Genomic DNA, 6,625 nt, shown 5'->3' with positions numbered 1-6,625 from the left:
CAAGGCTCTATATCATCTGACGTCCACCTCCACGCTTGGCCTCATCTCCTGCCTCTCTCTCCCGTATTCATTCCACACCATCCAGGCCAGGCTTCTTGTTGTTACCTCAATATCTGAGGCACATTCCCACCATAGGGCCCTTGCATTTGCTCTTCCTCGGCTTGAAAGGTGGATTGCTCTCTATCTCACATCTTTTAGGCCCTGACTTAAATGTCATCTTCTCAGTAAGACCAACCCCTGAGTGTCCTATTTAAAATTGCAGTATCTGCATACACACCACCCATTTGAACTCCCTATCTCCTTTCCTGGCTTTATTTTTCTACATAGTGTGTATCATAATCTAACATAGTGTGTGCATGTGTGTGTACATTTATATATAAATAAATATAAATGTTTTATATATGTGTGTGTATACATATACACATACACATATATATACATATACATATACATATACATATACATATATAGCTATTTCCCTTCACTGGAATATAAGCTCAGCCAAGCCAGATATATTATTTTGTTCCTGATGCTTAGCCCCAAAAGGCTGTATAATAAATATTTGCTGAATTAATACATGAATCATATACATTGCTATTTGTAATGAAAAATCTAAGAAAATATTTTAATAAAAGTACAATCATGAAAGGAGGCATGAAATCAGATGGACACCACCCAAGAAGGTGAAGGACAGAGAATGGAACAGGTTTTCGTTTTGTTTTGTTTTTTAATTTTAGAGAGAGACCACGTAGTGGGGGAGAGGGCCAGAGGAAGAGAAAAAGAAAGAGACACAGAGAGGGAGTCCCAAGCAGTCTCCACACTCAACAAGGAGACCAACGTGTGGCTTGATTTTGTGAACCATGAGAGTTCATGCCAAAATCAAGAGTTGGATGCTCAACCAGCTGAGCCATCCAGACATCCCAAGAATGGGACAGTCTCGGACCCTGAAGATTAACCTGTCTACTTGATCACTTTGCAGAAGGCCAACCCTCTTCAGTGGGCCAGAAACAAGACTGCATTAATCCTGTCAATAGAGGAAAACCCAACCCTAATCTCAGAAACTCCACTGCTGTATTAAAACCCTTTTGTGGTCACTTCTCATATATGTTAATAGATCTCTCCTCTTCCTCTAAGGGTACTAAAACCAACTAAACAAACAAAAAATTTCAAGGGCTTAGAAGGGAATGACTAACTAAATATAACCACATTGTACTGTAAAAAATAAAGACTGCCAAAATAAGAGCCTATCAACAAGGAACACATTACGTTGTTCCTGGTTTCAACTTTGAGATAGGAAAGTTAAAGAAACTAAGGTTAACAATTCTCTATTTTGCATATAATAATCAGAAATTTTAAATGATTGGTATTTGGCTCATCCTTTCAAAGTGCAACCTGGATATTTAAAGGCAGGGACTACGTGACTCTGGGCAAAAATATACCGTATCACATTGGAAGCTTGGTATGCCTTCCCAGCTGCTGCAAGAACATTTGTCATGTGCTGACAGCATTCTCACTTCTGAGGGTATGCATAGTCTCAAACAGTAGCTGCAGCCTCTGCTTCGGTTTGGGTGTCTTTGTGAAATCAATTTTCAATAACCCTGTGAGAGCAGAACATAAGGAAGGTCTTAAGTCCCCTCCCACCTTTTGAAACCATTTCAAAGTTAAGTATATAATCAGAAGAGGTTACCTTTCAATGATATGCAGGTTGGGGGCAGAAGTGTGGTGAAACCAAACACTTCTTCAGGGCTGCACAGGGTCTCATGCCTCTGGGATTAAACATCAGCTTTGGGTGTCGACTAAAGCAGAGTCATCAAAAACTTGCTCTGATTTATATGATTATATGATTTATATGATTAAAACTTGATCATAGCTTTCTCTTTCTTGCCATAGGTAAGTTAGAGGGTGGTGGTGTTTTTTTCATAGAAGCCTTGGGGAAGGAAAATTAAGTAGAAAGAGAGAGGGGCTATGTTGGATGGACGCAGACCATAGGTTAGTTTACAAGGGAATATGATATGGGCTTAAGCAAGTAGAAGAAGCCGTATGATATGCAAAAATTAGCTGTACAAGGTAATCTGATTAGTGTCAGATAATCATGAAGACAGTGGTCCTCAGAGAGCCATCTGAACCAGCAGCATCAGCATCATCAGGGGACTCGTTGGAGATGCAAATTCTCAGACCTATCCCAGACCTACTGGATCAGAAACTCTGGAGGTAGAGAGTTTAACAAGCCCTCCAGGTGATGCTGATGCAATCCTAAAGTTTGAGAACCACCGAACCACAGGATCTCATGCCCTAGTGCAGAGATTCTCCAACATTAGTGAACATCAGTCACCTTTAGGTAGATCACAACTGCCAATGCCCTGCACAGGATATGTTCTTCGTCAGTTCTTGTGGACTTGTGGACAACAGGAAAGGAGGGATGGGGGTGTATTCCCTTAAACTGAAGAAGCAGAACTATTTAACTTCCATCACTATCTCTTACTTTTTGTTTTTTGTTAGACTCAAATTTATAGAACAAAAGTTAATCTCTAACACCAATTACCATGTATGAAATAAATGTACCTAATATTTTACAGGGTCGAAATCAGTACATATACTGTTTTGTGATACAATTTTTATTTTATTTTACTTTGTTTATTTGTTCATTTATTGATTTATATTTAAGTAGGCTGTACGCCCAATGTGGGTGGTTGAACTCAAGACCCTGAGATCAAGAGTTACATACTCTATCTTTTAAATTTTTTTAATGTTTATTATTTAGTTTTTGAGAGAGAGAGACAGAGACAGAGACAGAGCATGAGCAGGGGACAGCAGAGAGAAAAGGGAGACACCGAAACCAAAGCAGGCCCCGAGCTGTCAGCACAGAGCCCGACGCAGGGTTGGAACTGACAAACTGTTAAGATCATGACCTGAGACCCAGTCGGACACTTAACCAACAGAGCCACCCAGGGGCCCCGAGTTTCATGCTCTATTGACTGAACCAGCCAGGTGACTTTATTTATTTATTTTAAAAATATATTTATGTTTACCTTTATCTATAAAGCATTAGAGTCTATTGCTTTTTTTTTTCCACTTGGTTTATGTGCACACTTTCATGTATGTTTATCCCATGTGCTTGTTACTTTTATGCTTTACAATCTTTCTTTGTATTTCCTTTTCCCTGGCTTATAACTATTGAACAATTAACTCTGATATTTATGACAAGTAGTGGCAATAGCATTGGAATCAGTGCTACCAGGTGCTAAGTTCAATTCAAATAACAAAGAAAGAATCAGTCCCAGTTCTGTAGAGACAGCAGTCACATGAAGTAATTTAAGGAAATTAACAAGGACCACAGTAAGAAGCACCTCAGAGTTTAGATGATTGGGGAATATGCAGTAAAGAAGTGATCAGTCTCCAAGACTCCTTGGAGAAAATTAAGTTTTGGATCAGCACTGAGAGGAAGTGATGGATATAGATTGGCAGAGAGTGGCAAAGCCATTCCACATTTAAAGAATGGCTTTTCCAAGGGCCCTTGCTAGAGGAACTAGCAAGTCATGTGCTGGGTGCTATCTGCCAATTAACTTGGCTCAAGAAGAAGGTCATGTTAGGAAATAACAAAAGATGAGGTTGAGGAGTTGACAATGAGCCCAGAATGCTAAGCTAAGAGATATAGTAACCAGTAAACAGGAAATCTTGATAGATTCACAAATGAGGCAGTGATGTGATAAAACTATTAAAAAAAAAAAAAAAAAGGTTGACATCCAAAATGAGTATTGATATAGAAGTAAAATCCACAAGTTTTCATAGCTGGCGGTGTAAGCCATTTAAAACAAGAATTATTGTAAGATGTAAAATAATTTGCACTATTATGCCTCTCTTCCTTTGTTTGTATACTTCAGGTGCTTTCACAACTCTCTGTCCTATTTCCTCCAGCATCACCGGGTAAAATAGTTCCATTGTAAGTTTGTGCTAGGAAGAATAGCCTTTGACTGATACTCCGAATCCTGTCATGCAAAAGTAGTTCAAGTTTTCCTGAGTCAGTCTTAACACTGTATTTCTGAAGTACTTTTCTGATCCCCTTCCACCTACATTGAGCTCTAAAGCTGCATTGCTTAACCTTAGTCAACCCAGCGAAGCCCTCGCTTGTATATGCTTTGCAAACCCTGTTAGCTTCATTTAATGCAATTGCATCTCTACTCACATTTCACTGCCTTTGACTGGAGCAGTAACAGGGCTGAAAATAGCTCTTAAAAATCTTAATATTTTAGATATGCCAAATATATTAAATAAAAGTGAAAGTGTGATGCTACACTGTCCAGTTCTAATCCTGAATTCTATTTTTGTTTTTAATTTAAAAATCCTACATATATGAGAAGCCATCTATAATTGAGCAGTAATTGTTCACTCTGGGGTCCATATAACTCCAGGATACCTTAGTGAATTCAGTTTTTTTAAATTTTTTAAGATTTTATTTTTTTAATTAAAAATGCTTATTTATTTTTGAAAGGGAGAGAGAGAGAGAGAGGGAAAAAAAAGAACAACAACATGTGCAAGAGGGTGAGTGAGTGGGTGAGGGCCAGGGAGAGAGGGAGACAGAGTCCCAAGCACGCTCCACGCTGGCAGCACAGAGCCCTACTCGGGGCTCAGTCTCATAAACCGTGAAATCGTGACCTGAGCCAAAATCAAGAGTTGGATGCTTAACCGACTGAGCCATGCAGGCGCCCCATAAGATTTTATTTTTTAAGTAATCTCTACACCCAATGTGGGACTTGAACCTACAACTCCAAGATCAAGAGTGGCAGGCTCCATGGACTGAGTCAGCCAGACACCCCCACAGGTAGTGAGTTTAAATCAAGGGCAGAGCTGATGGATAATGAATTGGTGAGGGAATTTTGCCAAGGCTCGATACCCTGTGGAGTGATGATTTCCAAATGAAAACGTTTTCAAACCTGTTAAGGACTCTGAGAGCTAGGCAGAGCAAAGTATTGAAGAGCAGAACCCATAGGTTTGGTTCAACGTGTTTAAATAGTTTTTTGGCCCAAACTGTTTCATGTACTGAGAAATGAGGTCTGAGGTTTGGGAGAGTAAGTCATTGGGATGGTGAGAAAAAAATGGTAAATACTTCCTATGTGATATAAACCAAAGAAAGTCACTAGGCAGATTCCTAGATAACAGATGATTGTCATTCATGTATTTTCTTCGATGTTTCCACTATTCCAGTATCTCTTATAGAGTCCTACGGTCCCATCAACCTTGGTGGAGTCAAGAAAATCCATGCATTTCCCTGAAATAACAAATCCTGCAAGCTCAGAAAGGAGAGAGGGAGAAAAAGGAGAAAAGTAAAGAAGAGGGAGAAGAGGAGAGAAAGGAGAGTGTGATAATTTAATTTATATGGGAAAGTCTTAATTGGGAAACAGGAATATACTCTTCCCAGGCTTCATTTTCCAAATTCTTTTCTGAGTGTGAACATTGAGCCACACTTGTGTATGATTTAGCACTTAAAGATTCACTTGGGGTGCCTGGCTGGCTCAGTGGGTAGAGCATGTGACTTCTTGATCTCTGGTTGTGAGTTTGAGCCTCACTTTCGGTGTAGACATTACTTAAAAATAAAATCTTAAAAAAAGAAAAAAAGGTTTAGGGCACATGGGTGGCTTAGTCAGTTAAGCATCCAACTTTGGCTCAGGTCATGATCTCACGGTTTGTGGGTTCCAGCCCCACGTCGGGCTCTGTGCTGACAGCTCAGAGCCTGGAACCTGCTTTGGATTCTGTGTCTCCCTCTCTGTCCCTCCCCCATTCACACTCTCTCTGTCTCTCAGAAATGAATAAATGTTAAAAAAATTTTTTTAAAAAAGATTCACTTGTCTTTTTGTTGTTGTTGTATATGAAAATTTATTGTCATGTTTTCATCATCAAAACTTAAGATCTTGGTCTTTCCTTCTTGCCTTTGTATAAGGCCGAAAGAGAGAGACGTTGGCTACTTTGACGACCTTAAGGCAAACTCCAGGAAAGTCACCAACAGCATGACCTTTGCAACCAAATCCAGAAACCAGAACCTCACTGTTTTCCTCAACAAAATTCAAACAACCATCATTGGGTACAAAGGCGGTGATTTTCTTGCCATTCTTGATCAGCTGGACTCTGACACACTTCCTGATGGCAGAATTTGGCCGTTTGGCTTCAACCCCTACTTTTTCCAGCACAATTCCTTTCGCATGGGAAGAGCCTCCAAAATGGTTGGCCTTCAGGACTCTGCCCAAATTGGCTTTCTTGGACTGTTTATTGTACCACTTCTGATCTCATCAGTGGCTACAGAGCTTCCTGGCAGTATGAAGACCACGACACTTGCCCATCCTGCCAGCACCATGGGCTTGAGCAAAAGCAAGATTCACTTGTCTCATGACATGATCTTCACATACATCTGTGTCCATTGGAAGGAACAGGGACTGCTTCTAATAATGGGAAAATTGGCTCTGTTGAACTTAATTAATTTTTCTTTTTTAACATGTATTTATTTTTGAGAGACAGAGAGAGACAGAGAATGAGTGGGGGAGGAGCAGAGAGAGAGAGAGGGAGACACATAATCTGAAGCAGGCTCCAGGCTCTGAGCTGTCTGCATAGAGACTGACATAGGGCTCAAACTCAT

The 6,625-nt window shown here is 40.0% G+C and overlaps 1 pseudogene; it reads right to left on the bottom strand.

The window, feature by feature from the left end:
• Window positions 1-5,883: 5,883 nt before the first annotated feature.
• Window positions 5,884-6,418, bottom strand: LOC125923972 (40S ribosomal protein S23-like; annotated as a pseudogene).
• Window positions 6,419-6,625: the final 207 nt, after the last annotated feature.

Source organism: Panthera uncia, chromosome B1 (genome assembly GCF_023721935.1).
Source record: "Panthera uncia isolate 11264 chromosome B1, Puncia_PCG_1.0, whole genome shotgun sequence".
Classification (NCBI taxonomy): domain Eukaryota; kingdom Metazoa; phylum Chordata; class Mammalia; order Carnivora; family Felidae; genus Panthera; species Panthera uncia.
Note: the sequence above shows the minus strand (reverse complement) of the source record. Positions and strands in the feature narration are given on the sequence as shown.